We start from the raw sequence: 27,388 nt of genomic DNA, 5'->3' as shown, positions 1-27,388 counted from the left end.
TTTAAGCAATATTTTGCTATTTTAAAAGTTGACACTTAGAAACTTTTGCTGATCAAAATACCAACGTTATCCTATGGAAGGAAATTCACTTAGCAGGTAAGTGGGATTATGGTTACTTTTTCTAGGTCAGTGTTGGATCCTAGATCCAGCACTACTGTACCACCTGTAAGCAGTTGAGAAACGGCGTTTAAGTTATACAGGCGATTTTTAAGGAATATTTACATGTTTGCAAAATCGACACTTAGAAGAAATTTCACAGAAAAACAGTCAATGGTTTCCTATGGAAGAAAATTCAAGTTACGGGTAAAGTACGTTCTCGTTACTTTTGCAATCCAGTGCTGGGCTCCTAGGCTCAGTACTGGGACATCTATCTAAAACAGGTAAACAATTACGTTTTCACAGTTGGTACGATTTTTAAAGAATATTTGTAAGTTTCAAAAATCGACACTTAGAAAATGTTCAGCAAAAAGCAGGCAATGATATCCCATGGAAGGAAATTCGAGTTACTGGTAAGTACGGTTAAAATTACTTTTCAGGGTCAGTACCGAGCTCCAAGATGCAGCACTGAGGTCTCTCCTGATAACAGGTGAGTAAATCAGAATTCGTTGTTCGGCTGATTTTAGATGAATATTTTAAAGTTCCAAAACTCCACACCACTTAGAAGAATTTCCAAGTGAAACCACTCAATGTTAGCCTATGGAAGAAAAGTGAGTTATCGGCTTTTAGGTAAGTACTCGACTGGCAGAGTTATGGTTCTGGGCATAGACTCAGGGGTCTCCCAGGGGAGTCCCAGCCTACTTGCCAAGCCTTAAACTCCCCTTTTATTACATATAATTGACACCTAAGGTAGGCCCTAGGTAGTCCTAGGTGCATGATGCTATGTAAGTAAAAAATAAGCTATGTACTTTGGTGGTTCGCGTGTCCTGTAAGTACCAAACAGTCTATTTCATTTTTCACTACTGTGAGGTCTACCCCTCTCATAGGTTAGCTCTGTGTATTCCCCTATACTTTTAATTTGGTAATTCCATATCGGAGAGGAGTAGCTTTATTTATTTATTGAAAATCCTACTTACTGGTGAGGTTGGATTTAACTTTACTATTTTAGAAATGCCACTTTTAGAGAGTGAACATGTCTCTGCACTTACTGCTCTATTTGCCTGAAACCTGGCCCCAATACACGTCTGGATTGGGCTGGGTGACAGCAAAATTTGTGCCTTCCCTCTAGAGAGCCACAACACAGGTCACTCAACTGCACCTGGGGGGTGAGCTCCGCTCCCCCTCCACCCCCAATAGGTTCAAGAACGATAATTTATGTAAGTAAATACATTATAGCTACAGCTTATAATCATGCGAGTTTAAATCATTTGTTGTTAGATGGTTTAAATATTTGAAAGGATCTGTTTTTAATAGACATTTTACAAAAACCACTGGTACATTTGCTAATTCTGTAAAATTAACACCCAACTGCCGTGACATTGCCAACCACAATGCCGTGACTCGGATTCGAACCGAGGTTGCTGCGGCCACAACGCAGAGTACTAACCACTATACGATCACGGCGAGCTACTTGGGCTCAACGACATACAATGACATGGAGAATTTATAATTCGGAACACTCAGGGCTGTTCCTGTGATAGGCTGGATGTATTCATTGCTTCCTCATTCCTCATTCAGAGGCTGCGTCTCCTCAGTGGTTGATAGGCTGAAACCGTTTCCTGGCCGCCTGCTTGTGAAATGCCAGGAGTCAAAGATCACACATTACACTTGCGGACCTGTGATGGGACACCAATGCAGAGAAACCCACCTGGCACAGGCCTTCTATTCTGTCTATTAGACCTGCATCTTCCCTGCACCTTTAAAGCCATTTGTATGTGAAGCAAGAAAGAGTTAGAGAGTGATCCATCTACACTTTTAAAGGGAGGATGTCGCCGTGAGCTCCTCCCAGCTAATCACACGAACAGCAGAAAAGCAAGATAAATACACAGTTGAGGGGTGGGCTGTATGGTTATGTTTTTGAGTAAATATTGAAACTGACCTCAGTGGCTCATTAGCAGAGCTGCGGCTAATGACTGGTGCCAAATCATGATGAAGCAAGCACAATGGCTCGTAGGGGACCAACAACACGCTTTTCTTAGCTCACTGAATTAAAGTATAAACTTCTGCCGTGTGTGAGTGGTAAAGGCTTGTTAATATGGTTCCTTTTCCAATTCAAGTCTGACAACAAGAGGCAGGAACCACGTGGCTTCGGAAGCTCAGGAAAGTAGCCACCAACCACAGAGAAAGAGAGAACTGGCAGTATGAGAGGTGGAGAAAACAGAAGCGGGAGCAAGGAGCTCAAATGAGATTGATGGCGTTTAAATAGAGTGCGTGAAGGAACAGTTACACAGCTAAGAAATGGGAAAGACAGACTAGGGAAAAAAACACAGAAAGAGCCTGTACATGAAATTCTCTTCCTGGGACAGCAGGTTAAGAGAAATTACACATGGGGAGGTTAAGCATGTAACACGGGGGAGAATAAAAAAGAAAATGCAGTTTTATGAAGTGTGTTTGCCAATCCAGCCAGCACTTTTGTTCTATTTCTCTCTTTGCGTCTTTTATTGGTAAAGTAACTTTCAAGTGCATGCGCAGGTATGAATGAGAGAGCAACGGTATAATAATTTGAAGCGTTTACACCAGTGCTAAAGTAGGAATGAGGTGTAGCAAAGACATGAAAGAGGTAGCGATAACAAATATGTGGAGAGGCAATAGTGACACAAAAATAAGCCACCTATTTATAAAACTGAAATGGAAGAAATACTAAAGGTTAACTTCTGAAATTGTAGCCGATAATAAAAAGATTCTCGTTGTTGGCAGGATTCGAACCTGCGCGGGGATACCCCAATGGATTTCTAGTCCATCGCCTTAACCACTCGGCCACAACAACTTGCTGTAAGCTGCCTACAAATATTTTGTTTGAAAGTTTTGAAGTTTTCCCACATCAAAGTACTGATATTCTGCAATGCGCTTTTTAAAAACAATGTTTTTTTCATCATGCACGTTCTGTCCTAAAAATAAAAATTGCATGAGTATATCTCTGGATCTGTAAAAGGATACGCTTGCATTCAAACTCTCTTGTGGCACTCAAGTTTTTTGGACCCTGTTGCACTCTGTTTTTGTGCTGCTTTTAGTCTACGACCCATATTACAGAAGTCAACCATCTCTGATTATTTGGGACTCCTTTGTAAGTGCCTTATCTTTAATCCTTGAAAAGCTCTATAATAAAGGGGTCTGTCAAAGATTGCTTGAATGGAAGATAAAAGAAGGCCCACTTGTCTCACCAAATGCAGTAGAGAAACCTGATGTTTTACTCATGTTATCCTTAGTTCAGTTTTTGTTAGACCTGGCATCCTTAAGGTGGCCTACCAGCAACCTTTTTGCTTTTCACCTCACGTTTTGCTGTATCTTTATGTTGGCCGTAGGACTCTAATCACTTTATCACTACTGTGAGAAAGTGGCTCTGTATATACTGTTCCCAAATAGGTACAGTGTGCACAGAGTCCCCAGTCCCCAGAGGTTTGGCAGAGGCTAAAGTTAGATATAACCTTACTCTCTAAAGTGGTAGCTTGCCGAGCAGTAAGGCAGTATCAGAGTACAGTGTAAAACATTTGTTGTACACACTCAGTCAGCAAATGGTCTCACACACTCAAGAACTGAACTCTAGGCCATTGGTTTGCATACAAAAGATATTGTTGTTTTATTTTAGAACCAACAATAGGTATCAAAATATACTTTCTCAGAATGAGACGCTTTAGTTAAATACTTTGCAATAGGCAATTGACTTTTGCAGGTCATAGTTACAGTTTATTGCAATAGGCAACACAATTTGAATCACAATAATACATTGAGCTCAATGGGAATTTTAAGTTATATGCAATTAATTACTTTCAGGATTACTTTTCTAAATCCAGGACTGGATCCTAGATTCAGTCCTGGGACAGTTCTTGGAAACAAGTGAGCAAATTCGTTTTAGTTACTGTTGTGATTTTTAAGCAATATTTTGCTATTTTAAAAGTTGACACTTTTGCTGATCAAATTACCAATGTTATCCTATGGAAGGAAATTCACTTAGCAGGTAAGTGGGGTTATGGTTACGTTTTCTAGGTCAGTGTTGGATCCTAGATCCAGCACTACTGTACCACCTGTAAGCAGTTGAGAAACTGCGTTTAAGTTATACAGGCGATTTTTAAGGAATATTTACATGTTTGCAAAATCGACACTTAGAAGAAATTTCACAGAAAAACAGTCAATGGTTTCCTATGGAAGAAAATTCAAGTTACGGGTAAAGTACGTTCTCGTTACTTTTGTATTCCAGTGCTGGGCTCCTAGGCTCAGTACTGGGACATCTATCTAAAACAGGTAAACAATTACGTTTTCACAGTTGGTACGATTTTTAAAGAATATTTGTAAGTTTCAAAAATCGACACTTAGAAAATTTTCAGCAAAAAGCAGGCAATGATATCCCATGGAAGGAAATTCGAGTTACTGGTAAGTACGGTTAAAATTACTTTTCAGGGTCAGTGCCGAGCTCCAAGATGCAGCACTGAGGTCTCTCCTGATAACAGGTGAGTAAATCAGAATTCGTTGTTCGGCTGATTTTAGATGAATATTTTAAAGTTCCAAAACTCCACACCACTTAGAAGAATTTCCAAGTGAAACCACTCAATGTTAGCCGATGGAAGAAAAGTGAGTTATCGGCTTTTAGGTAAGTACTCGACTGGCAGAGTTATGGTTCTGGGCATAGACTCAGGGGTCTCCCAGGGGAGTCCCAGCCTACTTGCCAAGCCTTAAACTCCCCTTTTATTACATATAATTTACACCTAAGGTAGGCCCTAGGTAGTCCTAGGTGCATGATGCTATGTAAGTAAAAAATAAGATATGTACTTTGGTGGTTCGCGTGTCCTGTAAGTACCAAACAGTCTATTTCATTTTTCACTACTGTGAGGTCTACCCCTCTCATAGGTTAGCTATGTGTATTCCCCTATACTTTTTATTTGGTAATTCCATATCGGAGAGGAGTAGCTTTATTAATTTATTGAAAATCCTACTTACTGGTGAGGTTGGATTTAACTTTACTATTTTAGAAATGCCACTTTTAGAGAGTGAACATGTCTCTGCACTTACTGCTCTATTTGCCTGAAACCTGGCCCCAATACACGTCTGGATTGGGCTGGGTGACAGCAAAATTTGTGCCTTCCCTCTAGAGAGCCACAACACAGGTCACTCAACTACACCTGGGGGGTGAGCTCCGCTCCCCCTCCACCCCCAATAGGTTCAAGAACGATAATTTATGTAAGTAAATACATTATAGCTACAGCTTATAATCATGCGAGTTTAAATCATTTGTTGTTAGATGGTTTAAATATTTGAAAGGATCTGTTTTTAATAGACATTTTACAAAAACCACTGGTACATTTGCTAATTCTGTAAAATTAACACCCAACTGCCGTGACATTGCCAACCACAATGCCGTGACTCGGATTCGAACCGAGGTTGCTGCGGCCACAACGCAGAGTACTAACCACTATACGATCACGGCGAGCTACTTGGGCTCAACGACATACAATGACATGGAGAATTTATAATTCGGAACACTCAGGGCTGTTCCTGTGATAGGCTGGATGTATTCATTGCTTCCTCATTCCTCATTCAGAGGCTGCGTCTCCTCAGTGGTTGATAGGCTGAAACCGTTTCCTGGCCGCCTGCTTGTGAAATGCCAGGAGTCAAAGATCACACATTACACTTGCGGACCTGTGATGGGACACCAATGCAGAGAAACCCACCTGGCACAGGCCTTCTATTCTGTCTATTAGACCTGCATCTTCCCTGCACCTTTCAAGCCATTTGTATGTGAAGCAAGAAAGAGTTAGAGAGTGATCCATCTACACTTTTATAGGGAGGATGTCGCCGTGAGCTCCTCCCAGCTAATCACACGAACAGCAGAAAAGCAAGATAAATACACAGTTGAGGGGTGGGCTGCATTTTTATGTTTTTGAGTAAATATTGAAACTGACATCAGTGGCTCATTAGCAGAGCTGCGGCTAATGACTGGTGCCAAATCATGATGAAGCAAGCACAATGGCTCGTAGGGGACCCACAACACGCTTTTCTTAGCTCACTGAATTAAAGTATAAACTTCCGCCGTGTGTGAGTGGTAAAGGCTTGTTAATATGGTTCCTTTTCCAATTCAAGTCTGACAACAAGAGGCAGGAACCACGTGGCTTCGGAAGCTCAGGAAAGTAGCCACCAACCACAGAGAAAGAGAGAACTGGCAGTATGAGAGGTGGAGAAAACAGAAGCGGGAGCAAGGAGCTCAAATGAGATTGATGGCGTTTAAATAGAGCGCGTAAAGGAACAGTTACACAGCTAAGAAATGGGAAAGACAGACTAGGGAAAAAAACACAGAAAGAGCCTGTAGATGAAATTCTCTTCCTGGGACAGCAGGTTAAGAGAAATTACACATGGGGAGGTTAAGCATGTAACACGGGGGAGAATAAAAAAGAAAATGCAGTTTTATGAAGTGTGTTTGCCAATCCAGCCAGCACTTTTGTTCTATTTCTCTCTTTGCGTCTTTTATTGGTAAAGTAACTTTCAAGTGCATGCGCAGGTATGAATGAGAGAGCAACCGTATAATAATTTGAAGCGTTTACACCAGTGCTAAAGTAGGAATGAGGTGTAGCAAAGACATGAAAGAGGTAGCGATAACAAATATGTGGAGAGGCAATAGTGACACAAAAATAAGCCACCTATTTATAAAACTGAAATGGAAGAAATACTAAAGGTTAACTTCTGAAATTGTAGCCGATAATAAAAAGATTCTCGTTGTTGGCAGGATTCGAACCTGCGCGGGGATACCCCAATGGATTTCTAGTCCATCGCCTTAACCACTCGGCCACAACAACTTGCTGTAAGCTGCCTACAAATATTTTGTTTGAAAGTTTTGAAGTTTTCCCACATCATAGTACTGATATTCTGCAATGCGCTTTTTAAAAACAATGTTTTTTTCATCATGCACGTTCTGTCCTAAAAACAAAAATTGCATGAGTATATCTCTGGATCTGTAAAAGGATACGCTTGCATTCAAACTCTCTTGTGGCACTCAAGTTTTTTGGACCCTGTTGCACTCTGTTTTTGCGCTGCTTTTAGTCTACGACCCATATTACAGAAGTCAACCATCTCTGAGTATTTGGGACTCCTTTGTAAGTGCCTTATCTTTAATCCTTGAAAAGCTTTATAATAAAGGGGTCTGTCAAAGATTGCTTGAATGGAAGATAAAAGAAGGCCCACTTGTCTCACCAAATGCAGTAGAGAAACCTGATGTTTTACTCATGTTATCCTTAGTTCAGTTTTTGTTAGACCTGGCATCCTTAAGGTGGCCTACCAGCAACCTTTTTGCTTTTCACCTCACGTTTTGCTGTATCTTTATGTTGGCCTTAGGACTCTAATCACTTTATCACTACTGTGAGAAAGTGGCTCTGTATATACTGTTCCCAAATAGGTACAGTGTGCACAGAGTCCCCAGTCCCCAGAGGTTTGGCAGAGGCTAAAGTTAGATATAACCTTACTCTCTAAAGCGGTAGCTTGCCGAGCAGTAAGGCAGTATCAGAGTACAGTGTAAAACATTTGTTGTACACACTCAGTCAGCAAATGGTCTCACACACTCAAGAACTGAACTCTAGGCCATTGGTTTGCATACAAAAGATATTGTTGTTTTATTTTAGAACCAACAATAGGTATCAAAATATACTTTCTCAGAATGAGATGCTTTAGTTAAATACTTTGCAATAGGCAATTGACTTTTGCAGGTCATAGTTACAGTTTATTGCAATAGGCAACACAATTTGAATCACAATAATACATTGAGCTCAATGGGAATTTTAAGTTATATGCAATTAATTACTTTCAGGATTACTTTTCTAAATCCAGGACTGGATCCTAGATTCAGTCCTGGGACAGTTCTTGGAAACAAGTGAGTAAATTCGTTTTAGTTACTGTTGTGATTTTTAAGCAATATTTTGCTATTTTAAAAGTTGACACTTAGAAACTTTTGCTGATCAAATTACCAATGTTATCCTATGGAAGGAAATTCACTTAGCAGGTAAGTGGGGTTATGGTAACTTTTTCTAGGTCAGTGTTGGATCCTAGATCCAGCACTACTGTACCACCTGTAAGCAGTTGAGAAACTGCTTTTAAGTTATACAGGCGATTTTTAAGGAATATTTACATGTTTGCAAAATCGACACTTAGAAGAAATTTCACAGAAAAACAGTCAATGGTTTCCTATGGAAGAAAATTCAAGTTACGGGTAAAGTACGTTCTCGTTACTTTTGTAATCCAGTGCTGGGCTCCTAGGCTCAGTACTGGGACATCTATCTAAAACAGGTAAACAATTACGTTTTCACAGTTGGTACGATTTTTAAAGAATATTTGTAAGTTTCAAAAATCGACACTTAGAAAATGTTCAGCAAAAAGCAGGCAATGATATCCCATGGAAGGAAATTCGAGTTACTGGTAAGTACGGTTAAAATTACTTTTCAGGGTCAGTACTGAGCTCCAAGATGCAGCACTGAGGTCTCTCCTGATAACAGGTGAGTAAATCAGAATTCGTTGTTCGGCTGATTTTAGATGAATATTTTAAAGTTCCAAAACTCCACACCACTTAGAAGAATTTCCAAGTGAAACCACTCAATGTTAGCCTATGGAAGAAAAGTGAGTTATCGGCTTTTAGGTAAGTACTCGACTGGCAGAGTTATGGTTCTGGGAATAGACTCAGGGGTCTCCCAGGGGAGTCCCAGCCTACTTGCCAAGCCTTAAACTCCTCTTTTATTACATATAATTTACACCTAAGGTAGGCCCTAGGTAGTCCTAGGTGCATGATGCTATGTAAGTAAAAAATAAGATATGTACTTTGGTGGTTCGCGTGTCCTGTAAGTACCAAACAGTCTATTTCATTTTTCACTACTGTGAGGTCTACCCCTCTCATAGGTTAGCTCTGTGTATTCCCCTATACTTTTTATTTGGTAATTCCATATCGGAGAGGAGTAGCTTTATTTATTTATTGAAAATCCTACTTACTGGTGAGGTTGGATTTAACTTTACTATTTTAGAAATGCCACTTTTAGAGAGTGAACATGTCTCTGCACTTACTGCTCTATTTGCCTGAAACCTGGCCCCAATACACGTCTGGATTGGGCTGGGTGACAGCAAAATTTGTGCCTTCCCTCTAGAGAGCCACAACACAGGTCACTCAACTGCTCCTGGGGGGTGAGCTCCGCTCCCCCTCCACCCCCAATAGGTTCAAGAACGATAATTTATGTAAGTAAATACATTATAGCTACAGCTTATAATCATGCAAGTTTAAATCATTTGTTGTTAGATGGTTTAAATATTTGAAAGGATCTGTTTTTAATAGACATTTTACAAAAACCACTGGTACATTTGCTAATTCTGTAAAATTAACACCCAACTGCCGTGACATTGCCAACCACAATGCCGTGACTCGGATCCGAACCGAGGTTGCTGCGGCCACAACGCAGAGTACTAACCACTATACGATCACAGCGAGCTACTTGGGCTCAACGACATACAATGACATGGAGAATTTATAATTCGGAACACTCAGGGCTGTTCCTGTGATAGGCTGGATGTATTCATTGCTTCCTCATTCCTCATTCAGAGGCTGCGTCTCCTCAGTGGTTGATAGGCTGAAACCGTTTCCTGGCCGCCTGCTTGTGAAATGCCAGGAGTCAAAGATCACACATTACACTTGCGGACCTGTGATGGGACACCAATGCAGAGAAACCCACCTGGCACAGACCTTCTATTCTGTCTATTAGACCTGCATCTTCCCTGCACCTTTCAAGCCATTTGTATGTGAAGCAAGAAAGAGTTAGAGAGTGATCCATCTACACTTTTATAGGGAGGATGTCGCCGTGAGCTCCTCCCAGCTAATCACACGAACAGCAGAAAAGCAAGATAAATACACAGTTGAGGGGTGGGCTGCATGGTTATGTTTTTGAGTAAATATTGAAACTGACTTCAGTGGCTCATTAGCAGAGCTGCGGCTAATGACTGGTGCCAAATCATGATGAAGCAAGCACCATGGCTCGTAGGGGACCCACAACACGCTTTTCTTAGCTCACTGAATTAAAGTATAAACTTCCGCCGTGTGTGAGTGGTAAAGGCTTGTTAATATGGTTCCTTTTCCAATTCAAGTCTGACAACAAGAGGCAGGAACCACGTGGCTTCGGAAGCTCAGGAAAGTAGCCACCAACCACAGAGAAAGAGAGAACTGGCAGTATGAGAGGTGGAGAAAACAGAAGCGGGAGCAAGGAGCTCAAATGAGATTGATGGCGTTTAAATAGAGCGCGTAAAGGAACAGTTACACAGCTAAGAAATGGGAAAGACAGACTAGGGAAAAAAACACAGAAAGAGCCTGTAGATGAAATTCTCTTCCTGGGACAGCAGGTTAAGAGAAATTACACATAGGGAGGTTAAGCATGTAACACGGGGGAGAATAAAAAAGAAAATGCAGTTTTATGAAGTGTGTTTGCCAATCCAGCCAGCACTTTTGTTCTATTTCTCTCTTTGCGTCTTTTATTGGTAAAGTAACTTTCAAGTGCATGCGCAGGTATGAATGAGAGAGCAACCGTATAATAATTTGAAGCGTTTACACCAGTGCTAAAGTAGGAATGAGGTGTAGCAAAGACATGAAAGAGGTAGCGATAACAAATATGTGGAGAGGCAATAGTGACATAAAAATAAGCCACCTATTTATAAAACTGAAATGGAAGAAATACTAAAGGTTAACTTCTGAAATTGTAGCCGATAATAAAAAGATTCTCGTTGTTGGCAGGATTCGAACCTGCGCGGGGATACCCCAATGGATTTCTAGTCCATCGCCTTAACCACTCGGCCACAACAACTTGCTGTAAGCTGCCTACAAATATTTTGTTTGAAAGTTTTGAAGTTTTCCCACATCAAAGTTCTGATATTCTGCAATGCGCTTTTTAAAAACAATGTTTTTTTCATCATGCACGTTCTGTCCTAAAAACAAAAATTGCATGAGTATATCTCTGGATCTGTAAAAGGATACGCTTGCATTCAAACTCTCTTGTGGCACTCAAGTTTTTTGGACCCTGTTGCACTCTGTTTTTGCGCTGCTTTTAGTCTACGACCCATATTACAGAAGTCAACCATCTCTGAGTATTTGGGACTCCTTTGTAAGTGCCTTATCTTTAATCCTTGAAAAGCTCTATAATAAAGGGGTCTGTCAAAGATTGCTTGAATGGAAGATAAAAGAAGGCCCACTTGTCTCACCAAATGCAGTAGAGAAACCTGATGTTTTACTCATGTTATCCTTAGTTCAGTTTTTGTTAGACCTGGCATCCTTAAGGTGGCCTACCAGCAACCTTTTTGCTTTTCACCTCACGTTTTGCTGTATCTTTATGTTGGCCGTAGGACTCTAATCACTTTATCACTACTGTGAGAAAGTGGCTCTGTATATACTGTTCCCAAATAGGTACAGTGTGCACAGAGTCCCCAGTCCCCAGAGGTTTGGCAGAGGCTAAAGTTAGATATAACCTTACTCTCTAAAGTGGTAGCTTGCCGAGCAGTAAGGCAGTATCAGAGTACAGTGTAAAACATTTGTTGTACACACTCAGTCAGCAAATGGTCTCACACACTCAAGAACTGAACTCTAGGCCATTGGTTTGCATACAAAAGATATTGTTGTTTTATTTTAGAACCAACAATAGGTATCAAAATATACTTTCTCAGAATGAGACGCTTTAGTTAAATACTTTGCAATAGGCAATTGACTTTTGCAGGTCATAGTTACAGTTTATTGCAATAGGCAACACAATTTGAATCACAATAATACATTGAGCTCAATGGGAATTTTAAGTTATATGCAATTAATTACTTTCAGGATTACTTTTCTAAATCCAGGACTGGATCCTAGATTCAGTCCTGGGACAGTTCTTGGAAACAAGTGAGTAAATTCGTTTTAGTTACTGTTGTGATTTTTAAGCAATATTTTGCTATTTTAAAAGTTGACACTTAGAAACTTTTGCTGATCAAAATACCAACGTTATCCTATGGAAGGAAATTCACTTAGCAGGTAAGTGGGATTATGGTTACTTTTTCTAGGTCAGTGTTGGATCCTAGATCCAGCACTACTGTACCACCTGTAAGCAGTTGAGAAACGGCGTTTAAGTTATACAGGCGATTTTTAAGGAATATTTACATGTTTGCAAAATCGACACTTAGAAGAAATTTCACAGAAAAACAGTCAATGGTTTCCTATGGAAGAAAATTCAAGTTACGGGTAAAGTACGTTCTCGTTACTTTTGTAATCCAGTGCTGGGCTCCTAGGCTCAGTACTGGGACATCTATCTAAAACAGGTAAACAATTACGTTTTCACAGTTGGTACGATTTTTAAAGAATATTTGTAAGTTTCAAAAATCGACACTTAGAAAATTTTCAGCAAAAAGCAGGCAATGATATCCCATGGAAGGAAATTCGAGTTACTGGTAAGTACGGTTAAAATTATTTTTCAGGGTCAGTACCGAGCTCCAAGATGCAGCACTGAGGTCTCTCCTGATAACAGGTGAGTAAATCAGAATTCGTTGTTCGGCTGATTTTAGATGAATATTTTAAAGTTCCAAAACTCCACACCACTTAGAAGAATTTCCAAGTGAAACCACTCAATGTTAGCCTATGGAAGAAAAGTGAGTTATCGGCTTTTAGGTAAGTACTCGACTGGCAGATTTATGGTTCTGGGCATAGACTCAGGGGTCTCCCAGGGGAGTCCCAGCCTACTTGCCAAGCCTTAAACTCCCCTTTTATTACATATAATTGACACCTAAGGTAGGCCCTAGGTAGTCCTAGGTGCATGATGCTATGTAAGTAAAAAATAAGCTATGTACTTTGGTGGTTCGCGTGTCCTGTAAGTACCAAACAGTCTATTTCATTTTTCACTACTGTGAGGTCTACCCCTCTCATAGGTTAGCTCTGTGTATTCCCCTATACTTTTAATTTGGTAATTCCATATCGGAGAGGAGTAGCTTTATTTATTTATTGAAAATCCTACTTACTGGTGAGGTTGGATTTAACTTTACTATTTTAGAAATGCCACTTTTAGAGAGTGAACATATCTCTGCACTTACTGCTCTATTTGCCTGAAACCTGGCCCCAATACACGTCTGGATTGGGCTGGGTGACAGCAAAATGTGTGCCTTCCCTCTAGAGAGCCACAACACAGGTCACTCAACTGCACCTGGGGGGTGAGCTCAGCTCCCCCTCCACCCCCAATAGGTTCAAGAACGATAATTTATGTAAGTAAATACATTATAGCTACAGCTTATAATCATGCGAGTTTAAATCATTTGTTGTTAGATGGTTTAAATATTTGAAAGGATCTGTTTTTAATAGACATTTTACAAAAACCACTGGTACATTTGCTAATTCTGTAAAATTAACACCCAACTGCCGTGACATTGCCAACCACAATGCCGTGACTCGGATTCGAACCGAGGTTGCTGCGGCCACAACGCAGAGTACTAACCACTAAACGATCACGGCGAGCTACTTGGGCTCAACGACATACAATGACATGGAGAATTTATAATTCGGAACACTCAGGGCTGTTCCTGTGATAGGCTGGATGTATTCATTGCTTCCTCATTCCTCATTCAGAGGCTGCGTCTCCTCAGTGGTTGATAGGCTGAAACCGTTTCCTGGCCGCCTGCTTGTGAAATGCCAGGAGTCAAAGATCACACATTACACTTGCGGACCTGTGATGGGACACCAATGCAGAGAAACCCACCTGGCACAGGCCTTCTATTCTGTCTATTAGACCTGCATCTTCCCTGCACCTTTCAAGCCATTTGTATGTGAAGCAAGAAAGAGTTAGAGAGTGATCCATCTACACTTTTATAGGGTGGATGTCGCCGTGAGCTCCTCCCAGCTAATCACACGAACAGCAGAAAAGCAAGATAAATACACAGTTGAGGGGTGGGCTGTATGGTTATGTTTTTGAGTAAATATTGAAACTGACCTCAGTGGCTCATTAGCAGAGCTGCGGCTAATGACTGGTGCCAAATCATGATGAAGCAAGCACAATGGCTCGTAGGGGACCAACAACACGCTTTTCTTAGCTCACTGAATTAAAGTATAAACTTCCGCCGTGTGTGAGTGGTAAAGGCTTGTTAATATGGTTCCTTTTCCAATTCAAGTCTGACAACAAGAGGCAGGAACCACGTGGCTTCGGAAGCTCAGGAAAGTAGCCACCAACCACAGAGAAAGAGAGAACTGGCAGTATGAGAGGTGGAGAAAACAGAAGCGGGAGCAAGGAGCTCAAATGAGATTGATGGCGTTTAAATAGAGCGCGTAAAGGAACAGTTACACAGCTAAGAAATGGGAAAGACAGACTAGGGAAAAAAACACAGAAAGAGCCTGTACATGAAATTCTCTTCCTGGGACAGCAGGTTAAGAGAAATTACACATGGGGAGGTTAAGCATGTAACACGGGGGAGAATAAAAAAGAAAATGCAGTTTTATGAAGTGTGTTTGCCAATCCAGCCAGCACTTTTGTTCTATTTCTCTCTTTGCGTCTTTTATTGGTAAAGTAACTTTCAAGTGCATGCGCAGGTATGAATGAGAGAGCAACGGTATAATAATTTGAAGCGTTTACACCAGTGCTAAAGTAGGAATGAGGTGTAGCAAAGACATGAAAGAGGTAGCGATAACAAATATGTGGAGAGGCAATAGTGACACAAAAATAAGCCACCTATTTATAAAACTGAAATGGAAGAAATACTAAAGGTTAACTTCTGAAATTGTAGCCGATAATAAAAAGATTCTCGTTGTTGGCAGGATTCGAACCTGCGCGGGGATACCCCAATGGATTTCTAGTCCCTCGCCTTAACCACTCGGCCACAACAACTTGCTGTAAGCTACCTACAAATATTTTGTTTGAAAGTTTTGAAGTTTTCCCACATCAAAGTACTGATATTCTGCAATGCGCTTTTTAAAAACAATGTTTTTTTCATCATGCACGTTCTGTCCTAAAAATAAAAATTGCATGAGTATATCTCTGGATCTGTAAAAGGATACGCTTGCTTTCAAACTCTCTTGTGGCACTCAAGTTTTTTGGACCCTGTTGCACTCTGTTTTTGGGCTGCTTTTAGTCTACGACCCATATTACAGAAGTCAACCATCTCTGAGTATTTGGGACTCCTTTGTAAGTGCCTTATCTTTAATCCTTGAAAAGCTTTATAATAAAGGGGTCTTTCAAAGATTGCTTGAATGGAAGATAAAAGAAGGCCCACTTGTCTCACCAAATGCAGTAGAGAAACCTGATGTTTTACTCATGTTATCCTTAGTTCAGTTTTTGTTAGACCTGGCATCCTTAAGGTGGCCTACCAGCAACCTTTTTGCTTTTCACCTCACGTTTTGCTGTATCTTTATGTTGGCCTTAGGACTCTAATCACTTTATCACTACTGTGAGAAAGTGGCTCTGTATATACTGTTCCCAAATAGGTGCAGTGTGCACAGAGTCCCCAGTCCCCAGAGGTTTGGCAGAGGCTAAAGTTAGATATAACCTTACTCTCTAAAGTGGTAGCTTGCCGAGCAGTAAGGCAGTATCAGAGTACAGTGTAAAACATTTGTTGTACACACTCAGTCAGCAAATGGTCTCACACACTCAAGAACTGAACTCTAGGCCATTGGTTTGCATACAAAAGATATTGTTGTTTTATTTTAGAACCAACAATAGGTATCAAAATATACTTTCTCAGAATGAGATGCTTTAGTTAAATACTTTGCAATAGGCAATTGACTTTTGCAGGTCATAGTTACAGTTTATTGCAATAGGCAACACAATTTGAATCACAATAATACATTGAGCTCAATGGGAATTTTAAGTTATATGCAATTAATTACTTTCAGGATTACTTTTCTAAATCCAGGACTGGATCCTAGATTCAGTCCTGGGACAGTTCTTGGAAACAAGTGAGTAAATTCGTTTTAGTTACTGTTGTGATTTTTAAGCAATATTTTGCTATTTTAAAAGTTGACACTTAGAAACTTTTGCTGATCAAATTACCAATGTTATCCTATGGAAGGAAATTCACTTAGCAGGTAAGTGGGGTTATGGTTACGTTTTCTAGGTCAGTGTTGGATCCTAGATCCAGCACTACTGTACCACCTGTAAGCAGTTGAGAAACTGCGTTTAAGTTATACAGGCGATTTTTAAGGAATATTTACATGTTTGCAAAATCGACACTTAGAAGAAATTTCACAGAAAAACAGTCAATGGTTTCCTATGGAAGAAAATTCAAGTTACGGGTAAAGTACGTTCTCGTTACTTTTGTAATCCAGTGCTGGGCTCCTAGGCTCAGTACTGGGACATCTATCTAAAACAGGTAAACAATTACGTTTTCACAGTTGGTACGATTTTTAAAGAATATTTGTAAGTTTCAAAAATCGACACTTAGAAAATGTTCAGCAAAAAGCAGGCAATGATATCCCATGGAAGGAAATTCGAGTTACTGGTAAGTACGGTTAAAATTACTTTTCAGGGTCAGTACTGAGCTCCAAGATGCAGCACTGAGGTCTCTCCTGATAACAGGTGAGTAAATCAGAATTCGTTGTTCGGCTGATTTTAGATGAATATTTTAAAGTTCCAAAACTCCACACCACTTAGAAGAATTTCCAAGTGAAACCACTCAATGTTAGCCTATGGAAGAAAAGTGAGTTATCGGCTTTTAGGTAAGTACTCGACTGGCAGAGTTATGGTTCTGGGAATAGACTCAGGGGTCTCCCAGGGGAGTCCCAGCCTACTTGCCAAGCCTTAAACTCCCCTTTTATTACATATAATTTACACCTAAGGTAGGCCCTAGGTAGTCCTAGGTGCATGATGCTATGTAAGTAAAAAATAAGATATGTACTTTGGTGGTTCGCGTGTCCTGTAAGTACCAAACAGTCTATTTCATTTTTCACTACTGTGAGGTCTACCCGTCTCATAGGTTAGCTCTGTGTATTCCCCTATACTTTTTATTTGGTAATTCCATATCGGAGAGGAGTAGCTTTATTTATTTATTGAAAATCCTACTTACTGGTGAGGTTGGATTTAACTTTACTATTTTAGAAATGCCACTTTTAGAGAGTGAACATGTATCTGCACTTACTGCTCTATTTGCCTGAAACCTGGCCCCAATACACGTCTGGATTGGGCTGGGTGACAGCAAAATTTGTGCCTTCCCTCTAGAGAGCCACAACACAGGTCACTCAACTGCACCTGGGGGGTGAGCTCAGCTCCCCCTCCACCCCCAATAGGTTCAAGAACGATAATTTATGTAAGTAAATACATTATAGCTACAGCTTATAATCATGCAAGTTTAAATCATTTGTTGTTAGATGGTTTAAATATTTGAAAGGATCTGTTTTTAATAGACATTTTACAAAAACCACTGGTACATTTGCTAATTCTGTAAAATTAACACCCAACTGCCGTGACATTGCCAACCACAATGCCGTGACTCGGATTCGAACCGAGGTTGCTGCGGCCACAACGCAGAGTACTAACCACTATACGATCACGGCGAGCTACTTGGGCTCAACGACATACAATGACATGGAGAATTTATAATTCGGAACACTCAGGGCTGTTCCTGTGATAGGCTGGATGTATTCATTGCTTCCTCATTCCTCATTCAGAGGCTGCGTCTCCTCAGTGGTTGATAGGCTGAAACCGTTTCCTGGCCGCCTGCTTGTGAAATGCCAGGAGTCAAAGATCACACATTACACTTGCGGACCTGTGATGGGACACCAATGCAGAGAAACCCACCTGGCACAGGCCTTCTATTCTGTCTATTAGACCTGCATCTTCCCTGCACCTTTCAAGCCATTTGTATGTGAAGCAAGAAAGAGTTAGAGAGTGATCCATCTACACTTTTATAGGGAGGATGTCGCCGTGAGCTCCTCCCAGCTAATCACACGAACAGCAGAAAAGCAAGATAAATACACAGTTGAGGGGTGGGCTGCATTTTTATGTTTTTGAGTAAATATTGAAACTGACATCAGTGGCTCATTAGCAGAGCTGCGGCTAATGACTGGTGCCAAATCATGATGAAGCAAGCACAATGGCTCGTAGGGGACCCACAACACGCTTTTCTTAGCTCACTGAATTAAAGTATAAACTTCCGCCGTGTGTGAGTGGTAAAGGCTTGTTAATATGGTTCCTTTTCCAATTCAAGTCTGACAACAAGAGGCAGGAACCACGTGGCTTCGGAAGCTCAGGAAAGTAGCCACCAACCACAGAGAAAGAGAGAACTGGCAGTATGAGAGGTGGAGAAAACAGAAGCGGGAGCAAGGAGCTCAAATGAGATTGATGGCGTTTAAATAGAGCGCGTAAAGGAACAGTTACACAGCTAAGAAATGGGAAAGACAGACTAGGGAAAAAAACACAGAAAGAGCCTGTACATGAAATTCTCTTCCTGGGACAGCAGGTTAAGAGAAATTACACATGGGGAGGTTAAGCATGTAACACGGGGGAGAATAAAAAAGAAAATGCAGTTTTATGAAGTGTGTTTGCCAATCCAGCCAGCACTTTTGTTCTATTTCTCTCTTTGCGTCTTTTATTGGTAAAGTAACTTTCAAGTGCATGCGCAGGTATGAATGAGAGAGCAACGGTATAATAATTTGAAGCATTTACACCAGTGCTAAAGTAGGAATGAGGTGTAGCAAAGACATGAAAGAGGTAGCGATAACAAATATGTGGAGAGGCAATAGTGACACAAAAATAAGCCACCTATTTATAAAACTGAAATGGAAGAAATACTAAAGGTTAACTTCTGAAATTGTAGCCGATAATAAAAAGATTCTCGTTGTTGGCAGGATTCGAACCTGCGCGGGGATACCCCAATGGATTTCTAGTCCATCGCCTTAACCACTCGGCCACAACAACTTGCTGTAAGCTGCCTACAAATATTTTGTTTGAAAGTTTTGAAGTTTTCCCACATCAAAGTACTGATATTCTGCAATGCGCTTTTTAAAAACAATGTTTTTTTCATCATGCACGTTCTGTCCTAAAAATAAAAATTGCATGAGTATATCTCTGGATCTGTAAAAGGATACGCTTGCATTCAAACTCTCTTGTGGCACTCAAGTTTTTTGGACCCTGTTGCACTCTGTTTTTGTGCTGCTTTTAGTCTATGACCCATATTACAGAAGTCAACCATCTCTGATTATTTGGGACTCCTTTGTAAGTGCCTTATCTTTAATCCTTGAAAAGCTCTATAATAAAGGGGTCTGTCAAAGATTGCTTGAATGGAAGATAAAAGAAGGCCCACTTGTCTCACCAAATGCAGTAGAGAAACCTGATGTTTTACTCATGTTATCCTTAGTTCAGTTTTTGTTAGACCTGGCAACCTTAAGGTGGCCTACCAGCAACCTTTTTGCTTTTCACCTCACGTTTTGCTGTATCTTTATGTTGGCCGTAGGACTCTAATCACTTTATCACTACTGTGAGAAAGTGGCTCTGTATATACTGTTCCCAAATAGGTACAGTGTGCACAGAGTCCCCAGTCCCCAGAGGTTTGGCAGAGGCTAAAGTTAGATATAACCTTACTCTCTAAAGTGGTAGCTTGCCGAGCAGTAAGGCAGTATCAGAGTACAGTGTAAAACATTTGTTGTACACACTCAGTCAGCAAATGGTCTCACACACTCAAGAACTGAACTCTAGGCCATTGGTTTGCATACAAAAGATATTGTTGTTTTATTTTAGAACCAACAATAGGTATCAAAATATACTTTCTCAGAATGAGATGCTTTAGTTAAATACTTTGCAATAGGCAATTGACTTTTGCAGGTCATAGTTACAGTTTATTGCAATAGGCAACACAATTTGAATCACAATAATACATTGAGCTCAATGGGAATTTTAAGTTATATGCAATTAATTACTTTCAGGATTACTTTTCTAAATCCAGGACTGGATCCTAGATTCAGTCCTGGGACAGTTCTTGGAAACAAGTGAGTAAATTCGTTTTAGTTACTGTTGTGATTTTTAAGCAATATTTTGCTATTTTAAAAGTTGACACTTAGAAACTTTTGCTGATCAAATTACCAATGTTATCCTATGGAAGGAAATTCACTTAGCAGGTAAGTGGGGTTATGGTTACGTTTTCTAGGTCAGTGTTGGATCCTAGATCCAGCACTACTGTACCACCTGTAAGCAGTTGAGAAACTGCGTTTAAGTTATACAGGCGATTTTTAAGGAATATTTACATGTTTGCAAAATCGACACTTAGAAGAAATTTCACAGAAAAACAGTCAATGGTTTCCTATGGAAGAAAATTCAAGTTACGGGTAAAGTACGTTCTCGTTACTTTTGTAATCCAGTGCTGGGCTCCTAGGCTCAGTACTGGGACATCTATCTAAAACAGGTAAACAATTACGTTTTCACAGTTGGTACGATTTTTAAAGAATATTTGTAAGTTTCAAAAATCGACACTTAGAAAATTTTCAGCAAAAAGCAGGCAATGATATCCCATGGAAGGAAATTCGAGTTACTGGTAAGTACGGTTAAAATTACTTTTCAGGGTCAGTACTGAGCTCCAAGATGCAGCACTGAGGTCTCTCCTGATAACAGGTGAGTAAATCAGAATTCGTTGTTCGGCTGATTTTAGATGAATATTTTAAAGTTCCAAAACTCCACACCACTTAGAAGAATTTCCAAGTGAAACCACTCAATGTTAGCCGATGGAAGAAAAGTGAGTTATCGGCTTTTAGGTAAGTACTCGACTGGCAGAGTTATGGTTCTGGGCATAGACTCAGGGGTCTCCCAGGGGAGTCCCAGCCTACTTGCCAAGCCTTAAACTCCCCTTTTATTACATATAATTTACACCTAAGGTAGGCCCTAGGTAGTCCTAGGTGCATGATGCTATGTAAGTAAAAAATAAGATATGTACTTTGGTGGTTCGCGTGTCCTGTAAGTACCAAACAGTCTATTTCATTTTTCACTACTGTGAGGTCTACCCCTCTCATAGGTTAGCTCTGTGTATTCCCCTATACTTTTTATTTGGTAATTCCATATCGGAGAGGAGTAGCTTTATTTATTTATTGAAAATCCTACTTACTGGTGAGGTTGGATTTAACTTTACTATTTTAGAAATGCCACTTTTAGAGAGTGAACATGTCTCTGCACTTACTGCTCTATTTGCCTGAAACCTGGCCCCAATACACGTCTGGATTGGGCTGGGTGACAGCAAAATGTGTGCCTTCCCTCTAGAGAGCCACAACAGAGGTCACTCAACTGCACCTGGGGGGTGAGCTCCGCTCCCCCTCCACCCCCAATAGGTTCAAGAACGATAATTTATGTAAGTAAATACATTATAGCTACAGCTTATAATCATGCGAGTTTAAATCATTTGTTGTTAGATGGTTTAAATATTTGAAAGGATCTGTTTTTAATAGACATATTACAAAAACCACTGGTACATTTGCTAATTCTGTAAAATTAACACCCAACTGCCGTGACATTGCCAACCACAATGCCGTGACTCGGATTCGAACCGAGGTTGCTGCGGCCACAACGCAGAGTACTAACCACTATACGATCACGGCGAGCTACTTGGGCTCAACTACATACAATGACATGGAGAATTTATAATTCGGAACACTCCGGGCTGTTCCTGTGATAGGCTGGATGTATTCATTGCTTCCTCATTCCTCATTCAGAGGCTGCGTCTCCTCAGTGGTTGATAGGCTGAAACCGTTTCCTGGCCGCCTGCTTGTGAAATGCCAGGAGTCAAAGATCACACATTACACTTGCGGACCTGTGATGGGACACCAATGCAGAGAAACCCACCTGGCACAGGCCTTCTATTCTGTCTATTAGACCTGCATCTTCCCTGCACCTTTCAAGCCATTTGTATGTGAAGCAAGAAAGAGTTAGAGAGTGATCCATCTACACTTTTATAGGGAGGATGTCGCCGTGAGCTCCTCCCAGCTAATCACACGAACAGCAGAAAAGCAAGATAAATACACAGTTGAGGGGTGGGCTGCATGGTTATGTTTTTGAGTAAATATTGAAACTGACCTCAGTGGCTCATTAGCAGAGCTGCGGCTAATGACTGGTGCCAAATCATGATGAAGCAAGCACAATGGCTCGTAGGGGACCCACAACACGCTGTTCTTAGCTCACTGAATTAAAGTATAAACTTCCGCCGTGTGTGAGTGGTAAAGGCTTGTTAATATGGTTCCTTTTCCAATTCAAGTCTGACAACAAGAGGCAGGAACCACGTGGCTTCGGAAGCTCAGGAAAGTAGCCACCAACCACAGAGAAAGAGAGAACTGGCAGTATGAGAGGTGGAGAAAACAGAAGCGGGAGCAAGGAGCTCAAATGAGATTGATGGCGTTTAAATAGAGCGTGTAAAGGAACAGTTACACAGCTAAGAAATGGGAAAGACAGACTAGGGAAAAAAACACAGAAAGAGCCTGTACATGAAATTCTCTTCCTGGGACAGCAGGTTAAGAGAAATTACACATGGGGAGGTTAAGCATGTAACACGGGGGAGAATCAAAAAGAAAATGCAGTTTTATGAAGTGTGTTTGCCAATCCAGCCAGCACTTTTGTTCTATTTCTCTCTTTGCGTCTTTTATTGGTAAAGTAACTTTCAAGTGCATGCGCAGGTATGAATGAGAGAGCAACGGTATAATAATTTGAAGCGTTTACACCAGTGCTAAAGTAGGAATGAGGTGTAGCAAAGACATGAAAGAGGTAGCGATAACAAATATGTGGAGAGGCAATAGTGACACAAAAATAAGCCACCTATTTATAAAACTGAAATGGAAGAAATACTAAAGGTTAACTTCTGAAATTGTAGCCGATAATAAAAAGATTCTCGTTGTTGGCAGGATTCGAACCTGCGCGGGGATACCCCAATGGATTTCTAGTCCATCGCCTTAACCACTCGGCCACAACAACTTGCTGTAAGCTGCCTACAAATATTTTGTTTGAAAGTTTTGAAGTTTTCCCACATCAAAGTACTGATATTCTGCAATGCGCTTTTTAAAAACAATGTTTTTTTCATCATGCACGTTCTGTCCTAAAAATAAAAATTGCATGAGTATATCTCTGGATCTGTAAAAGGATACGCTTGCATTCAAACTCTCTTGTGGCACTCAAGTTTTTTGGACCCTGTTGCACTCTGTTTTTGTGCTGCTTTTAGTCTACGACCCACATTACAGAAGTCAACCATCTCTGATTATTTGGGACTCCTTTGTAAGTGCCTTATCTTTAATCCTTGAAAAGCTCTATAATAAAGGGGTCTGTCAAAGATTGCTTGAATGGAAGATAAAAGAAGGCCCACTTGTCTCACCAAATGCAGTAGAGAAACCTGATGTTTTACTCATGTTATCCTTAGTTCAGTTTTTGTTAGACCTGGCATCCTTAAGGTGGCCTACCAGCAACCTTTTTGCTTTTCACCTCACGTTTTGCTGTATCTTTATGTTGGCCGTAGGAACCTAATCACTTTATCACTACTGTGAGAAAGTGGCTCTGTATATACTGTTCCCAAATAGGTACAGTGTGCACAGAGTCCCCAGTCCCCAGAGGTTTGGCAGAGGCTAAAGTTAGATATAACCTTACTCTCTAAAGTGGTAGCTTGCCGAGCAGTAAGGCAGTATCAGAGTACAGTGTAAAACATTTGTTGTACACACTCAGTCAGCAAATGGTCTCACACACTCAAGAACTGAACTCTAGGCCATTGGTTTGCATACAAAAGATATTGTTGTTTTATTTTAGAACCAACAATAGGTATCAAAATATACTTTCTCAGAATGAGATGCTTTAGTTAAATACTTTGCAATAGGCAATTGACTTTTGCAGGTCATAGTTACAGTTTATTGCAATAGGTAACACAATTTGAATCACAATAATACATTGAGCTCAATGGGAATTTTAAGTTATATGCAATTAATTACTTTCAGGATTACTTTTCTAAATCCAGGACTGGATCCTAGATTCAGTCCTGGGACAGTTCTTGGAAACAAGTGAGTAAATTCGTTTTAGTTACTGTTGTGATTTTTAAGCAATATTTTGCTATTTTAAAAGTTGACACTTAGAAACTTTTGCTGATCAAATTACCAATGTTATCCTATGGAAGGAAATTCACTTAGCAGGTAAGTGGGGTTATGGTTACGTTTTCTAGGTCAGTGTTGGATCCTAGATCCAGCACTACTGTACCACCTGTAAGCAGTTGAGAAACTGCGTTTAAGTTATACAGGCGATTTTTAAGGAATATTTACATGTTTGCAAAATCGACACTTAGAAGAAATTTCACAGAAAAACAGTCAATGGTTTCCTATGGAAGAAAATTCAAGTTACGGGTAAAGTACGTTCTCGTTACTTTTGTAATCCAGTGCTGGGCTCCTAGGCTCAGTACTGGGACATCTATCTAAAACAGGTAAACAATTACGTTTTCACAGTTGGTACGATTTTTAAAGAATATTTGTAAGTTTCAAAAATCGACACTTAGAAAATTTTCAGCAAAAAGCAGGCAATGATATCCCATGGAAGGAAATTCGAGTTACTGGTAAGTACGGTTAAAATTACTTTTCAGGGTCAGTACTGAGCTCCAAGATGCAGCACTGAGGTCTCTCCTGATAACAGGTGAGTAAATCAGAATTCGTTGTTCGGCTGATTTTAGATGAATATTTTAAAGTTCCAAAACTCCACACCACTTAGAAGAATTTCCAAGTGAAACCACTGAATGTTAGCCTATGGAAGAAAAGTGAGTTATCGGCTTTTAGGTAAGTACTCGACTGGCAGAGTTATGGTTCTGGGCATAGACTTAGGGGTCTCCCAGGGGAGTCCCAGCCTACTTGACAAGCCTTAAACTCCCCTTTTATTACATATAATTTACACCTAAGGTAGGCCCTAGGTAGTCCTAGGTGCATGATGCTATGTAAGTAAAAAATAAGATATGTACTTTGGTGGTTCGCGTGTCCTGTAAGTACCAAACAGTCTATTTCATTTTTCACTACTGTGAGGTCTACCCCTCTCATAGGTTAGCTCTGTGTATTCCCCTATACTTTTTATTTGGTAATTCCATATCGGAGAGGAGTAGCTTTATTTATTTATTGAAAATCCTACTTACTGGTGAGGTTGGATTTAACTTTACTATTTTAGAAATGCCACTTTTAGAGAGTGAACATGTCTCTGCACTTACTGCTCTATTTGCCTGAAACCTGGCCCCAATACACGTCTGGATTGGGCTGGGTGACAGCAAAATGTGTGCCTTCCCTCTAGAGAGCCACAACAGAGGTCACTCAACTGCACCTGGGGGGTGAGCTCCGCTCCCCCTCCACCCCCAATAGGTTCAAGAACGATAATTTATGTAAGTAAATACATTATAGCTACAGCTTATAATCATGCGAGTTTAAATCATTTGTTGTTAGATGGTTTAAATATTTGAAAGGATCTGTTTTTAATAGACATATTACAAAAACCACTGGTACATTTGCTAATTCTGTAAAATTAACACCCAACTGCCGTGACATTGCCAACCACAATGCCGTGACTCGGATTCGAACCGAGGTTGCTGCGGCCACAACGCAGAGTACTAACCACTATACGATCACGGCGAGCTACTTGGGCTCAACGACATACAATGACATGGAGAATTTATAATTCGGAACACTCCGGGCTGTTCCTGTGATAGGCTGGATGTATTCATTGCTTCCTCATTCCTCATTCAGAGGCTGCGTCTCCTCAGTGGTTGATAGGCTGAAACCGTTTCCTGGCCGCCTGCTTGTGAAATGCCAGGAGTCAAAGATCACACATTACACTTGCGGACCTGTGATGGGACACCAATGCAGAGAAACCCACCTGGCACAGGCCTTCTATTCTGTCTATTAGACCTGCATCTTCCCTGCACCTTTCAAGCCATTTGTATGTGAAGCAAGAAAGAGTTAGAGAGTGATCCATCTACACTTTTATAGGGAGGATGTCGCCGTGAGCTCCTCCCAGCTAATCACACGAACAGCAGAAAAGCAAGATAAATACACAGTTGAGGGGTGGGCTGCATGGTTATGTTTTTGAGTAAATATTGAAACTGACCTCAGTGGCTCATTAGCAGAGCTGCGGCTAATGACTGGTGCCAAATCATGATGAAGCAAGCACAATGGCTCGTAGGGGACCCACAACACGCTGTTCTTAGCTCACTGAATTAAAGTATAAACTTCCGCCGTGTGTGAGTGGTAAAGGCTTGTTAATATGGTTCCTTTTCCAATTCAAGTCTGACAACAAGAGGCAGGAACCACGTGGCTTCGGAAGCTCAGGAAAGTAGCCACCAACCACAGAGAAAGAGAGAACTGGCAGTATGAGAGGTGGAGAAAACAGAAGCGGGAGCAAGGAGCTCAAATGAGATTGATGGCGTTTAAATAGAGCGTGTAAAGGAACAGTTACACAGCTAAGAAATGGGAAAGACAGACTAGGGAAAAAAACACAGAAAGAGCCTGTACATGAAATTCTCTTCCTGGGACAGCAGGTTAAGAGAAATTACACATGGGGAGGTTAAGCATGTAACACGGGGGAGAATAAAAAAGAAAATGCAGTTTTATGAAGTGTGTTTGCCAATCCAGCCAGCACTTTTGTTCTATTTCTCTCTTTGCGTCTTTTATTGGTAAAGTAACTTTCAAGTGCATGCGCAGGTATGAATGAGAGAGCAACGGTATAATAATTTGAAGCGTTTACACCAGTGCTAAAGTAGGAATGAGGTGTAGCAAAGACATGAAAGAGGTAGCGATAACAAATATGTGGAGAGGCAATAGTGACACAAAAATAAGCCACCTATTTATAAAACTGAAATGGAAGAAATACTAAAGGTTAACTTCTGAAATTGTAGCCGATAATAAAAAGATTCTCGTTGTTGGCAGGATTCGAACCTGCGCGGGGATACCCCAATGGATTTCTAGTCCATCGCCTTAACCACTCGGCCACAACAACTTGCTGTAAGCTGCCTACAAATATTTTGTTTGAAAGTTTTGAAGTTTTCCCACATCAAAGTACTGATATTCTGCAATGCGCTTTTTAAAAACAATGTTTTTTTCATCATGCACGTTCTGTCCTAAAAATAAAAATTGCATGAGTATATCTCTGGATCTGTAAAAGGATACGCTTGCATTCAAACTCTCTTGTGGCACTCAAGTTTTTTGGACCCTGTTGCACTCTGTTTTTGTGCTGCTTTTAGTCTACGACCCACATTACAGAAGTCAACCATCTCTGATTATTTGGGACTCCTTTGTAAGTGCCTTATCTTTAATCCTTGAAAAGCTCTATAA

The 27,388-nt window shown here is 40.5% G+C and overlaps 12 non-coding genes across 12 annotated transcripts; all 12 read right to left on the bottom strand.

Moving 5' to 3' along the window:
• Positions 1-1,488: 1,488 nt before the first annotated feature.
• TRNAH-GUG (transfer RNA histidin (anticodon GUG)) lies at positions 1,489-1,560 on the bottom strand. The gene has a single exon. It is a non-coding gene; the product is annotated as a tRNA-His (tRNA).
• Positions 1,561-2,841: 1,281 nt separating this feature from the next.
• Positions 2,842-2,923, bottom strand: TRNAS-AGA (transfer RNA serine (anticodon AGA)). The gene has a single exon. It is a non-coding gene; the product is annotated as a tRNA-Ser (tRNA).
• Positions 2,924-5,503: 2,580 nt separating this feature from the next.
• On the bottom strand, positions 5,504-5,575 carry TRNAH-GUG (transfer RNA histidin (anticodon GUG)). Its single transcript has one exon. It is a non-coding gene; the product is annotated as a tRNA-His (tRNA).
• Positions 5,576-6,856: 1,281 nt separating this feature from the next.
• On the bottom strand, positions 6,857-6,938 carry TRNAS-AGA (transfer RNA serine (anticodon AGA)). The gene has a single exon. It is a non-coding gene; the product is annotated as a tRNA-Ser (tRNA).
• A 3,941-nt stretch (positions 6,939-10,879) lies between these two features.
• TRNAS-AGA (transfer RNA serine (anticodon AGA)) lies at positions 10,880-10,961 on the bottom strand. Its single transcript has one exon. It is a non-coding gene; the product is annotated as a tRNA-Ser (tRNA).
• A 3,941-nt stretch (positions 10,962-14,902) lies between these two features.
• Positions 14,903-14,984, bottom strand: TRNAS-AGA (transfer RNA serine (anticodon AGA)). Its single transcript has one exon. It is a non-coding gene; the product is annotated as a tRNA-Ser (tRNA).
• Positions 14,985-17,572: 2,588 nt separating this feature from the next.
• TRNAH-GUG (transfer RNA histidin (anticodon GUG)) lies at positions 17,573-17,644 on the bottom strand. The gene has a single exon. It is a non-coding gene; the product is annotated as a tRNA-His (tRNA).
• Positions 17,645-18,925: 1,281 nt separating this feature from the next.
• On the bottom strand, positions 18,926-19,007 carry TRNAS-AGA (transfer RNA serine (anticodon AGA)). Its single transcript has one exon. It is a non-coding gene; the product is annotated as a tRNA-Ser (tRNA).
• A 2,588-nt stretch (positions 19,008-21,595) lies between these two features.
• Positions 21,596-21,667, bottom strand: TRNAH-GUG (transfer RNA histidin (anticodon GUG)). The gene has a single exon. It is a non-coding gene; the product is annotated as a tRNA-His (tRNA).
• Positions 21,668-22,948: 1,281 nt separating this feature from the next.
• On the bottom strand, positions 22,949-23,030 carry TRNAS-AGA (transfer RNA serine (anticodon AGA)). Its single transcript has one exon. It is a non-coding gene; the product is annotated as a tRNA-Ser (tRNA).
• Positions 23,031-25,618: 2,588 nt separating this feature from the next.
• Positions 25,619-25,690, bottom strand: TRNAH-GUG (transfer RNA histidin (anticodon GUG)). The gene has a single exon. It is a non-coding gene; the product is annotated as a tRNA-His (tRNA).
• Positions 25,691-26,971: 1,281 nt separating this feature from the next.
• TRNAS-AGA (transfer RNA serine (anticodon AGA)) lies at positions 26,972-27,053 on the bottom strand. Its single transcript has one exon. It is a non-coding gene; the product is annotated as a tRNA-Ser (tRNA).
• Positions 27,054-27,388: the final 335 nt, after the last annotated feature.

The sequence above is a fragment of the Triturus cristatus genome, chromosome 12 (assembly GCF_964204655.1).
Source record: "Triturus cristatus chromosome 12, aTriCri1.1, whole genome shotgun sequence".
NCBI lineage: Eukaryota > Metazoa > Chordata > Amphibia > Caudata > Salamandridae > Triturus > Triturus cristatus.
Note: the sequence above shows the minus strand (reverse complement) of the source record. Positions and strands in the feature narration are given on the sequence as shown.